This window comes from Acipenser ruthenus, chromosome 17 (assembly GCF_902713425.1).
Source record: "Acipenser ruthenus chromosome 17, fAciRut3.2 maternal haplotype, whole genome shotgun sequence".
Lineage (NCBI taxonomy): Eukaryota > Metazoa > Chordata > Actinopteri > Acipenseriformes > Acipenseridae > Acipenser > Acipenser ruthenus.
In genome coordinates this window covers 11,940,677-11,953,426 of record NC_081205.1, presented here as the reverse complement: position 1 = coordinate 11,953,426, position 12,750 = coordinate 11,940,677, and the positions used below count along the sequence as shown (strand labels likewise).

The 12,750-nt window shown below is 37.9% G+C and overlaps 13 non-coding genes across 13 annotated transcripts; all 13 read right to left on the bottom strand.

Annotated features, from left to right (window-relative positions):
- Positions 1-110: 110 nt before the first annotated feature.
- trnar-ucg (transfer RNA arginine (anticodon UCG)) lies at positions 111-183 on the bottom strand. The gene has a single exon. It is a non-coding gene; the product is annotated as a tRNA-Arg (tRNA).
- A 709-nt stretch (positions 184-892) lies between these two features.
- On the bottom strand, positions 893-965 carry trnar-ccu (transfer RNA arginine (anticodon CCU)). The gene has a single exon. It is a non-coding gene; the product is annotated as a tRNA-Arg (tRNA).
- Positions 966-1,305: 340 nt separating this feature from the next.
- Positions 1,306-1,377, bottom strand: trnaq-cug (transfer RNA glutamine (anticodon CUG)). Its single transcript has one exon. It is a non-coding gene; the product is annotated as a tRNA-Gln (tRNA).
- A 1,705-nt stretch (positions 1,378-3,082) lies between these two features.
- Positions 3,083-3,155, bottom strand: trnar-ucg (transfer RNA arginine (anticodon UCG)). The gene has a single exon. It is a non-coding gene; the product is annotated as a tRNA-Arg (tRNA).
- A 703-nt stretch (positions 3,156-3,858) lies between these two features.
- trnar-ccu (transfer RNA arginine (anticodon CCU)) lies at positions 3,859-3,931 on the bottom strand. Its single transcript has one exon. It is a non-coding gene; the product is annotated as a tRNA-Arg (tRNA).
- A 339-nt stretch (positions 3,932-4,270) lies between these two features.
- On the bottom strand, positions 4,271-4,342 carry trnaq-cug (transfer RNA glutamine (anticodon CUG)). The gene has a single exon. It is a non-coding gene; the product is annotated as a tRNA-Gln (tRNA).
- A 1,697-nt stretch (positions 4,343-6,039) lies between these two features.
- On the bottom strand, positions 6,040-6,112 carry trnar-ucg (transfer RNA arginine (anticodon UCG)). Its single transcript has one exon. It is a non-coding gene; the product is annotated as a tRNA-Arg (tRNA).
- A 710-nt stretch (positions 6,113-6,822) lies between these two features.
- trnar-ccu (transfer RNA arginine (anticodon CCU)) lies at positions 6,823-6,895 on the bottom strand. The gene has a single exon. It is a non-coding gene; the product is annotated as a tRNA-Arg (tRNA).
- Positions 6,896-7,232: 337 nt separating this feature from the next.
- Positions 7,233-7,304, bottom strand: trnaq-cug (transfer RNA glutamine (anticodon CUG)). The gene has a single exon. It is a non-coding gene; the product is annotated as a tRNA-Gln (tRNA).
- A 1,706-nt stretch (positions 7,305-9,010) lies between these two features.
- Positions 9,011-9,083, bottom strand: trnar-ucg (transfer RNA arginine (anticodon UCG)). Its single transcript has one exon. It is a non-coding gene; the product is annotated as a tRNA-Arg (tRNA).
- Positions 9,084-9,796: 713 nt separating this feature from the next.
- Positions 9,797-9,869, bottom strand: trnar-ccu (transfer RNA arginine (anticodon CCU)). Its single transcript has one exon. It is a non-coding gene; the product is annotated as a tRNA-Arg (tRNA).
- A 336-nt stretch (positions 9,870-10,205) lies between these two features.
- Positions 10,206-10,277, bottom strand: trnaq-cug (transfer RNA glutamine (anticodon CUG)). Its single transcript has one exon. It is a non-coding gene; the product is annotated as a tRNA-Gln (tRNA).
- A 1,712-nt stretch (positions 10,278-11,989) lies between these two features.
- Positions 11,990-12,062, bottom strand: trnar-ucg (transfer RNA arginine (anticodon UCG)). The gene has a single exon. It is a non-coding gene; the product is annotated as a tRNA-Arg (tRNA).
- Positions 12,063-12,750: the final 688 nt, after the last annotated feature.

Sequence of the window (12,750 nt, the reverse complement as noted above, 5' to 3'; positions counted from 1 at the left end):
AGCCTATATCACTTTTTAAAACGCAGAAACATGTACACTGACTTACATTGTATTATTTGATCTGAAATACAAGTTACACAATTAATAAATAAAATCTAAAATAAAAAAAACGACCACGAAGGGACTCGAACCCTCAATCTTCTGATTCGAAGTCAGACGCCTTATCCATTAGGCCACGCGGTCTTTCACCGAAAGAGAGCGTTTACGTAAATACTTTCATCTATAATTAGCGTAGTTTGTACTACAGTATCAACGAAATATGTTTTCATAACAAAGCAAACAAGTACAGAACTACCACAGTCCCAAAGAGGTACGGTATTAAAAAAGCAGCCAGTAGCCCCGCCCATACCCTAAAGCTATGTGCTTACCCAATTGGCGCTGCCTCTTGTCTGTTATTTTCCTATTGCTGAGTGATGCCCCGCCCCTCGTACTCAGGGCACAAATGGAATTGACTGACGCTTCTGTGAAGTAATGGTTTTATAAACAATACATACCGGTATGTGATTGTTAATATGAAATATATATTAAAGCGGCTGAAATACAAACTGACAAAAAAAATCTAGCAGAGGATGGTTTCGATCCATCGACCTCTGGGTTATGGGCCCAGCACGCTTCCGCTGCGCCACTCTGCTTTTGCTCAGTTGTCAAATGTTTAATAAGATACTGTTAAATTAATTAATATAATGGACTACTATTTAATCATTAGCGGTTAACGTTACTTTAGGGTGGTAAGGTTAAATTGCCTTTACCAGACACCGTGTTTAAATGGTTACTGACGCTAACCATGTTGAAATATATGTTTATTTATTTTGATGAATAATAGCTGAAGAGAGGGGAAACGTCTGGAAAGTTTATTATAAAACAGTCGTGTGAAAAAAAAACATACACGTTACACCCCAGATGGGACTCGAACCCACAATCCCTGGCTTAGGGGGCCAGTGCCTTATCCATTAGGCCACTGGGGCTCCTAAAGAAAATGCCGTTCTTGCTCATATTTGTGTGCCAGACTATCGCTAAATACAGAATGGAAGGTAACCCAAAAAAAAAAAAATTATTAACGCTTTACCTTTTTACCTGTACTGTACTCTGCAAGCTTTTTATGGTCACCTCGGATTTTTCAGTAGAGGTTGCAAAAGCAGACAAAAGCAAATAAAAGTATTTCTGAGGGTTTTATACTTTAGATTTTATGGCTAAAAGGTGCCATCCCACAACTTTGCAGTGAATTTCTCAGCATTTATTATGATAGAAACGTCAGTTCGACGAAACACTTTTTAATAACTTAAGAATAATAATGCACTGAAACGAAGGTCCCACCGAGATTTAAACTCGGATCGCTGGATTCAGAGTCCAGAGTGCTAACCATTACACCATGGAACCCACATTTACGCCTTGGCCACGTAACTGTAATAAATACATCATTTTTTTTTTTTTTTTTTTTTTTTTTTGTAAGCGTTTCTACTGCGATTGTTTTAATTAGCACTAATCTTGGACTACCTTACCCAGGGTAACATTACGCAGTCCAAGATTGGTTTTAATCGGGCTGTGAAAGCAGCCGAATATGTTTACAATGACTTGGATCCGGGAATCCAGAGCTTTAAAAACTGTAATAAGTCCAGACTAGTTTGGAAAAGCTTGTCTTCGTTCAGACTGTATCACAATCCCCCATCCTTCACTGCTATGACATAATAGTGTTGCATTGAATTACTACTTGTTATAAAGCATGTTATTGTGAAGCATGTTTACTGACGTGCACCTTTTGTTTTTGTGTAGATCTCCTCACCATTACCTACTGTCGAAGCAGTGGCCCTGGAGCCAGAATGTTAATAAAGGTATGGAAATGGAAGTCTTTGTTAAAATATTCACAAGCATGTTTAATGTACAGTGTGATCAGGAGCACTGTTGTGGGGAAGCATTCTCCACAGAGTTAACTAGACAGGCAACAACATCACAGGTTACAGAGAGTCAGCTACTGTTGTGTTATAGTACATTTTTCGCATTTTGTTCTAGTAAACACACAAGCTGAAGTCCGGTTCCACATACAAACAGCTGATTGGATTCCTGAAGATGTGCGACAAAAGATTATTTCTCAGGTAACATCAATACTAAGATTACATATTCACTGGAGCTGACTGCTAATAACATTGAAGAAATGTGAAAGTTAACTAACAGCTGGTGTGTAAAGGGTAAATATTTTAACTTCTAACTGAAATGAAAGCTTAACAAAAAACACCTCTATGAATCTGTGCTATACGATGAAAACATGAATAAAATCAGACATTGGTCTAATTAGTTTGTTATAAGGCTATGATTTTGATGCAGTACTTTTTAGTTCGTTTTACTGGCAAGGTGCGGCAAAAAAACAAGAATTCACGGAAAGTTGTCCAAATGTAGGTTTAGCTACATCAACATACACAAGAGCTTTTAAATAGTACACCAGAACCAATAATATAAAGACTTGCTTTTGACTGCTGGCAAGTTTAAATGTTACTTTAGAGTACAAAACTTTACCGTCCAGACTTCAGACTCCGACATCATTTCTGGTCAGAGTCGAGGGTCTCAGTGCGACAAATGTTTGAAATTCTCCCTTTCGGGTTCCCTGTTGGTTGAGAGGACGGATGTACCAACGATGTCGCTTTTAAAACCTCTTGATAAGAGGTACAAACTCAGCACATTTACTTTAAATGTAAATGTATCCAATTTTGCGAATGCAATCTGTATTTAAAGTGTGAACAACAGCTGTGACCACTTTGCGCAGTCAAAAGTGCTGCGACACGACGCGTCCCGTACAGCAAATAGTGAAGCTGCACAGCTTGTAGTTGATTCACCTGCGATAGAAGGAATCTACGTAAGGAATTGATCATTTGACATATACTGGACTATACATTAGGTACATTTCTAACGAGATCACACTGATGTAGAACATATTTCTATATTTAAGCTAAATTATTTTCCTTACCACACCAAAGGAAAAGAGCCTATATCACTTTTTAAAACGCAGAAACATGTACACTGACTTACATTGTATTATTTGATCTGAAATACAAGTTACACAATTAATAAATAAAATCTAAAATAAAAAAAACGACCACGAAGGGACTCGAACCCTCAATCTTCTGATTCGAAGTCAGACGCCTTATCCATTAGGCCACGCGGTCTTTCACCGAAAGAGAGCGTTTACGTAAATACTTTCATCTATAATTAGCGTAGTTTGTACTACAGTATCAACGAAATATGTTTTCATAACAAAGCAAACAAGTACAGAACTACCACAGTCCCAAAGAGGTACGGTATTAAAAAAGCAGCCAGTAGCCCCGCCCATACCCTAAAGCTATGTGCTTACCCAATTGGCGCTGCCTCTTGTCTGTTATTTTCCTATTGCTGAGTGATGCCCCGCCCCTCGTACTCAGGGCACAAATGGAATTGACTGACGCTTCTGTGAAGTAATGGTTTTATAAACAATACATACCGGTATGTGATTGTTAATATGAAATATATATTAAAGCGGCTGAAATACAAACTGACAAAAAAAATCTAGCAGAGGATGGTTTCGATCCATCGACCTCTGGGTTATGGGCCCAGCACGCTTCCGCTGCGCCACTCTGCTTTTGCTCAGTTGTCAAATGTTTAATAAGATACTGTTAAATTAATTAATATAATGGACTACTATTTAATCATTAGCGGTTAACGTTACTTTAGGGTGGTAAGGTTAAATTGCCTTTACCAGACACCGTGTTTAAATGGTTACTGACGCTAACCATGTTGAAATATATGTTTATTTATTTTGATGAATAATAGCTGAAGAGAGGGGAAACGTCTGGAAAGTTTATTATAAAACAGTCGTGTGAAAAAAAAAACATACACCCCAGATGGGACTCGAACCCACAATCCCTGGCTTAGGAGGCCAGTGCCTTATCCATTAGGCCACTGGGGCTCCTAAAGAAAATGCCGTTCTTGCTCATATTTGTGTGCCAGACTATCGCTAAATACAGAATGGAAGGTAACCCAAAAAAAAAAAATTATTAACGCTTTACCTTTTTACCTGTACTGTACTCTGCAAGCTTTTTATGGTCACCTCGGATTTTTCAGTACAGGTTGCAAAAGCAGACAAAAGCAAATAAAAGTATTTCTGAGGGTTTTATACTTTAGATTTTATGGCTAAAAGGTGCCATCCCACAACTTTGCAGTGAATTTCTCAGCATTTATTATGATAGAAACGTCAGTTCGACGAAACACTTTTTAATAACTTAAGAATAATAATGCACTGAAACGAAGGTCCCACCGAGATTTGAACTCGGATCGCTGGATTCAGAGTCCAGAGTGCTAACCATTACACCATGGAACCCACATTTACGCCTTGGCCACGTAACTGTAATAAATACATCTTTTTTTTTTTTTTTTTTTTGTAAGCGTTTCTACTGCGATTGTTTTAATTAGCACTAATCTTGGACTACCTTACCCAGGGTAACATTACGCAGTCCAAGATTGGTTTTAATCGGGCTGTGAAAGCAGCCGAATATGTTTACAATGACTTGGATCCGGGAATCCAGAGCTTTAAAAACTGTAATAAGTCCAGACTAGTTTGGAAAAGCTTGTCTTCGTTCAGACTGTATCACAATCCCCCATCCTTCACTGCTATGACATAATAGTGTTGCATTGAATTACTACTTTTTATAAAGCATGTTATTGTGAAGCATGTTTACTGACGTGCACCTTTTGTTTTTGTGTAGATCGCCTCACCATTACCTACTGTCGAAGCAGTGGCCCTGGAGGCCAGAATGTTAATAAAGGTATGGAAATGGAAGTCTTTGTTAAAATATTCACAAGCATGTTTAATGTACAGGGTGATCAGGAGCACTGTTGTGGGGAAGCATTCTCCACAGAGTTAACTAGACAGGCAACAACATCACAGGTTACAGAGAGTCAGCTACTGTTGTGTTATAGTACATTTTTCGCATTTTGTTCTAGTAAACACACAAGCTGAAGTCCGGTTTCACATACAAACAGCTGATTGGATTCCTGAAGATGCGCGACAAAAGATTATTTCTCAGGTAACATCAATACTAAGATTACATATTCACTGGAGCTGACTGCTAATAACATTGAAGAAATGTGAAAGTTAACTAACAGCTGGTGTGTAAAGGGTAAATATTTTAACTTCTAACTGAAATGAAAGCTTAACAAAAAACACCTCTATGAATCTGTGCTATACGATGAAAACATGAATAAAATCAGACATTGGTCTAATTAGTTTGTTATAAGGCTATGATTTTGATGCAGTACTTTTTAGTTCGTTTTACTGGCAAGGTGCGGCAAAAAAACAAGAATTCACGGAAAGTTGTCCAAATGTAGGTTTAGCTACATCAACATACACAAGAGCTTTTAAATAGTACACCAGAACCAATAATATAAAGACTTGCTTTTGACTGCTGGCAAGTTTAAATGTTACTTTAGAGTACAAAACTTTACCGTCCAGACTTCAGACTCCGACATCATTTCTGGTCAGAGTCGAGGGTCTCAGTGCGACAAATGTTTGAAATTCTCCCTTTCGGGTTCCCTGTTGGTTGAGAGGACGGATGTACCAACGATGTCGCTTTTAAAACCTCTTGATAAGAGGTACAAACTCAGCACATTTACTTTAAATGTAAATGTATCCAATTTTGCGAATGCAATCTGTATTTAAAGTGTGAACAACAGCTGTGACCACTTTGCGCAGTCAAAAGTGCTGCGACACGACGCGTCCCGTACAGCAAATAGTGAAGCTGCACAGCTTGTAGTTGATTCACCTGCGATAGAAGGAATCTACGTAAGGAATTGATCATTTGACATATACTGGACTATACATTAGGTACATTTCTAACGAGATCACACTGATGTAGAACATATTTCTATATTTAAGTTAAATTATTTTCCTTACCACACCAAAGGAAAAGAGCCTATATCACTTTTTAAAACGCAGAAACATGTACACTGACTTACATTGTATTATTTGATCTGAAATACAAGTTACACAATTAATAAATAAAATCTAAAATAAACAAACGACCACGAAGGGACTCGAACCCTCAATCTTCTGATTCGAAGTCAGACGCCTTATCCATTAGGCCACGCGGTCTTTCACCGAAAGAGAGCGTTTACGTAAATACTTTCATCTATAATTAGCGTAGTTTGTACTACAGTATCAACGAAATATGTTTTCATAACAAAGCAAACAAGTACAGAACTACCACAGTCCCAAAGAGGTACGGTATTAAAAAAGCAGCCAGTAGCCCCGCCCATACCCTAAAGCTATGTGCTTACCCAATTGGCGCTGCCTCTTGTCTGTTATTTTCCTATTGGGGAGTGATGCCCCGCCCCTCGTACTCAGGGCACAAAAGGAATTGACTGACGCTTCTGTGAAGTAATGGTTTTATAAACAATACATACCGGTATGTGATTGTTAATATAAAATATATATAAAAGCGGCTGAAATACAAACTGACAAAAAAAATCTAGCAGAGGATGGTTTCGATCCATCGACCTCTGGGTTATGGGCCCAGCACGCTTCCGCTGCGCCACTCTGCTTTTGCTCAGTTGTCAAATGTTTAATAAGATACTGTTAAATTAATTAATATAATGGACTACTATTTAATCATAGCGGTTAACGTTACTCTAGGGTGGTAAGGTTAAATTGCCTTTACCAGACACCGTGTTTAAATGGTTACTGACGCTAACCATGTTGAAATATATGTTTATTTATTTTGATGAATAATAGCTGAAAAGAGGGGAAACGTCTGGAAAGTTTATTATAAAACAGTCGTGAGAAAAAAAAAAACATACACGTTACACCCCAGATGGGACTCGAACCCACAATCCCTGGCTTAGGAGGCCAGTGCCTTATCCATTAGGCCACTGGGGCTCCTAAAGAAAATGCCGTTCTTGCTCATATTTGTGTGCCAGACTATCGCTAAATACAGAATGGAAGGGAACCCAAAAAAAAAAATATTAACGCTTTACCTTTTTACCTGTACTGTACTCTGCAAGCTTTTTATGGTCACCTCGGATTTTTCAGTACAGGTTGCAAAAGCAGACAAAAGCAAATAAAAGTATTTCTGAGGGTTTTATACTTTAGATTTTATGGCTAAAAGGTGCCATCCCACAACTTTGCAGTGAATTTCTCAGCATTTATTATGATAGAAACGTCAGTTCGACTAAACACTTTTTAATAACTTAAGAATAATAATGCACTGAAACGAAGTTCCCACCGAGATTTGAACTCGGATCGCTGGATTCAGAGTCCAGAGTGCTAACCATTACACCATGGAACCCACATTTACGCCTTGGCCACGTAACTGTAATAAATACATCATTTTTTTTTTTTTTTTTTTTTTTTTTTTGTAAGCGTTTCTACTGCGATTGTTTTAATTAGCACTAATCTTGGACTACCTTACCCAGGGTAACATTACGCAGTCCAAGATTGGTTTTAATCGGGCTGTGAAAGCAGCCGAATATGTTTACAATGACTTGGATCCGGGAATCCAGAGCTTTAAAAACTGTAATAAGTCCAGACTAGTTTGGAAAAGCTTGTCTTCGTTCAGACTGTATCACAATCCCCCATCCTTCACTGCTATGACATAATAGTGTTGCATTGAATTACTACTTTTTATAAAGCATGTTATTGTGAAGCATGTTTACTGACGTGCACCTTTTGTTTTTGTGTAGATCTCCTCACCATTACCTACTGTCGAAGCAGTGGCCCTGGAGCCAGAATGTTAATAAAGGTATGGAAATGGAAGTCTTTGTTAAAATATTCACAAGCATGTTTAATGTACAGGGTGATCAGGAGCACTGTTGTGGGGAAGCATTCTCCACAGAGTTAACTAGACAGGCAACAACATCACAGGTTACAGAGAGTCAGCTACTGTTGTGTTATAGTACATTTTTCGCATTTTGTTCTAGTAAACACACAAGCTGAAGTCCGGTTCCACATACAAACAGCTGATTGGATTCCTGAAGATGTGCGACAAAAGATTATTTCTCAGGTAACATCAATACTAAGATTACATATTCACTGGAGCTGACTGCTAATAACATTGAAGAAATGTGAAAGTTAACTAACAGCTGGTGTGTAAAGGGTAAATATTTTAACTTCTAACTGAAATGAAAGCTTAACAAAAAACACCTCTATGAATCTGTGCTATACGATGAAAACATGAATAAAATCAGACATTGGTCTAATTAGTTTGTTATAAGGCTATGATTTTGATGCAGTACTTTTTAGTTCGTTTTACTGGCAAGGTGCGGCAAAAAAACAAGAATTCACGGAAAGTTGTCCAAATGTAGGTTTAGCTACATCAACATACACAAGAGCTTTTAAATAGTACACCAGAACCAATAATATAAAGACTTGCTTTTGACTGCTGGCAAGTTTAAATGTTACTTTAGAGTACAAAACTTTACCGTCCAGACTTCAGACTCCGACATCATTTCTGGTCAGAGTCGAGGGTCTCAGTGCGACAAATGTTTGAAATTCTCCCTTTCGGGTTCCCTGTTGGTTGAGAGGACGGATGTACCAACGATGTCGCTTTTAAAACCTCTTGATAAGAGGTACAAACTCAGCACATTTACTTTAAATGTAAATGTATCCAATTTTGCGAATGCAATCTGTATTTAAAGTGTGAACAACAGCTGTGACCACTTTGCGCAGTCAAAAGTGCTGCGACACGACGCGTCCCGTACAGCAAATAGTGAAGCTGCACAGCTTGTAGTTGATTCATCTGCGATAGAAGGAATCTACGTAAGGAATTGATCATTTGACATATACTGGACTATACATTAGGTACATTTCTAACGAGATCACACTGACGTAGAACATATTTCTATATTTAAGTTAAATTATTTTCCTTACCACACCAAAGGAAAAGAGCCTATATCACTTTTTAAAACGCAGAAACATGTACACTGACTTACATTGTATTATTTGATCTGAAATACAAGTTACACAATTAATAAATAAAATCTAAAATAAAAAAAACGACCACGAAGGGACTCGAACCCTCAATCTTCTGATTCGAAGTCAGACGCCTTATCCATTAGGCCACGCGGTCTTTCACCGAAAGAGATCGTTTACGTAAATACTTTCATCTATAATTAGCGTAGTTTGTACTACAGTATCAACGAAATATTTTTTTCATAACAAAGCAAACAAGTACAGAACTACCACAGTCCCAAAGAGGTACGGTATTAAAAAAGCAGCCAGTAGCCCCGCCCATACCCTAAAGCTATGTGCTTACCCAATTGGCGCTGCCTCTTGTCTGTTATTTTCCTATTGCTGAGTGATGCCCCGCCCCTCGTACTCAGGGCACAAATGGAATTGACTGACGCTTCTGTGAAGTAATGGTTTTATAAACAATACATACCGGTATGTGATTGTTAATATGAAATATATATATAAAAGCGGCTGAAATACAAACTGACAAAAAAAAACTAGCATAGGATGGTTTCGATCCATCGACCTCTGGGTTATGGGCCCAGCACGCTTCCGCTGCGCCACTCTGCTTTTGCTCAGTTGTCAAATGTTTAATAAGATACTGTTAAATTAATTAATATAATGGACTACTATTTAATCATAGCGGTTAACGTTACTCTAGGGTGGTAAGGTTAAATTGCCTTTACCAGACACCGTGTTTAAATGGTTACTGACGCTAACCATGTTGAAATATATGTTTATTTATTTTGATGAATAATAGCTGAAGAGAGGGGAAACGTCTGGAAAGTTTATTATAAAACAGTCGTGAGAAAAAAAAAAACATACACGTTACACCCCAGATGGGACTCGAACCCACAATCCCTGGCTTAGGAGGCCAGTGCCTTATCCATTAGGCCACTGGGGCTCCTAAAGAAAATGTCGTTCCTGCTCATATTTGTGTGCCTGACTATCGCTAAATACAGAATGGAAGGTAACCCAAAAAAAAATTATTAACGCTTTACCTTTTTACCTGTACTGTACTCTGCAAGCTTTTTACGGTCACCTCGGATTTTTCAGTACAGGTTGCAAAAGCAGACAAAAGCAAATAAAAGTATTTCTGAGGGTTTTATACTTTAGATTTTATGGCTAAAAGGTGCCATCCCACAACTTTGCAGTGAATTTCTAAGCATTTATTATGATAGAAACGTCAGTTCGACGAAACACTTTTTAATAACTTAAGAATAATAATGCACTAAAACGAAGGTCCCACCGAGATTTGAACTCGGCTCGCTGGATTCAGAGTCCAGAGTGCTAACCATTACACCATGGAACCCATATTTACGTTTTGGCCACGTAACTGTAATAAATACATCATTTTATTATTCGCCTTTTTTTTTCTTTTTTTTTGTGTGTGTGTGTAAGCGTTTCTACTGCGATTGTTTTAATTAGCACTAATCTTGGACTACCTTTCACAGGGTAACATTACACAGTCCAAGATTGGTTTTAATCGGGCTGTGAAAGCAGCCGAATATGTTTACAATGACTTGGATCCGGGAATCCAGAGCTTTAAAAACTGTAATAAGTCCAGACTAGTTTGGAAAAGCTTGTCTTCTTTCAGACTGTATCACAATCCCCCATCCTTCACTGCTATGACATAATAGTGTTGCATTGAATTACTACTTTTTATAAAGCATGTTATTGTGAAGCATGTTTACTGACGTGCACCTTTTGTTTTTGTGTAGATCGCCTCACCATTACCTACTGTCGAAGCAGTGGCCCTGTGGGCCAGAATGTTAATAAAGGTATGGAAATGGAAGTCTTTGTTAAAATATTCACAAGCATGTTTAATGTACAGGGTGATCAGGAGCACTGTTGTGGGGAAGCATTCTCCACAGAGTTAACTAGACAGGCACAGGTTATAGAGAGTCAGCTACTGTTGTGTTATAGTACATTTTTCGCATTTTGTTCTAGTAAACACACAAGCTGATGTCCGGTTCCACATACAAACAGCTGATTGGATTCCTGAAGATGCGCGACAAAAGATTATTTCTCAGGTAACATCAATACTAAGATTACATATTCACTGGAGCAGACTGCTAATAACATTGAAGAAATGTGAAAGTTAACTAACAGCTGGTGTGTAAAGGGTAAATATTTTAACTTCTAACTGAAATGAAAGCTTAACAAAAAACACCTCTATGAATCTGTGCTATACGATGAAAACATGAATAAAATCAGACATTGGTCTAATTAGTTTGTTATAAGGCTATGATTTTGATGCAGTACTTTTTAGTTCGTTTTACTGGCAAGGTGCGGCAAAAAAACAAGAATTCACGGAAAGTTGTCCAAATGTAGGTTTAGCTACATCAACATACACAAGAGCTTTTAAATAGTACACCAGAACCAATAATATAAAGACTTGCTTTTGACTGCTGGCAAGTTTAAATGTTACTTTAGAGTACAAAACTTTACCGTCCAGACTTCAGACTCCGACATCATTTCTGGTCAGAGTCGAGGGTCTCAGTGCGACAAATGTTTGAAATTCTCCCTTTCGGGTTCCCTGTTGGTTGAGAGGACGGATGTACCAACGATGTCGCTTTTAAAACCTCTTGATAAGAGGTACAAACTCAGCACATTTACTTTAAATGTAAATGTATCCAATTTTGCGAATGCAATCTGTATTTAAAGTGTGAACAACAGCTGTGACCACTTTGCGCAGTCAAAAGTGCTGCGACACGACGCGTCCTGTACAGCAAATAGTGAAGCTTCACAGCTTGTAGTTGATTCACCTGCGATAGAAGGAATCTACGTAAGGAATTGATCATTTGACATATACTGGACTATACATTAGGTACATTTCTAACGAGATCACACTGATGTAGAACATATTTCTATATTTAAGTTAAATTATTTTCCTTACCACACCAAAGGAAAAGAGCCTATATCACTTTTTAAAACGCAGAAACATGTACACTGACTTACATTGTATTATTTGATCTGAAATACAAGTTACACAATTAATAAATAAAATCTAAAATAAACAAACGACCACGAAGGGACTCGAACCCTCAATCTTCTGATTCGAAGTCAGACGCCTTATCCATTAGGCCACGCGGTCTTTCACCGAAAGAGAGCGTTTACGTAAATACTTTCATCTATAATTAGCGTAGTTTGTACTACAGTATCAACGAAATATTTTTTCATAACAAAGCAAACAAGTACAGAACTACCACAGTCCCAAAGAGGTACGGTATTAAAAAAGCAGCCAGTAGCCCCGCCCATACCCTAAAGCTATGTGCTTACCCAATTGGCGCTGCCTCTTGTCTGTTATTTTCCTATTGCTGAGTGATGCCCCGCCCCTCGTACTCAGGGCACAAATGGAATTGACTGACGCTTCTTGAAGTAATGGTTTTATAAACAATACATACCGGTATGTGATTGTTAATATGAAATATATATATAAAAGCGGCTGAAATACAAACTGACAAAAAAAAACTAGCATAGGATGGTTTCGATCCATCGACCTCTGGGTTATGGGCCCAGCACGCTTCCGCTGCGCCACTCTGCTTTTGCTCAGTTGTCAAATGTTTAATAAGATACTGTTAAATTAATTAATATAATGGACTACTATTTAATCATAGCGGTTAACGTTACTTTAGGGTGGTAAGGTTAAATTGCCTTTACCAGACACCGTGTTTAAATGGTTACTGACGCTAACCATGTTGAAATATATGTTTATTTATTTTGATGAATAATAGCTGAAGAGAGGGGAAACGTCTGGAAAGTTTATTATAAAACAGTCGTGA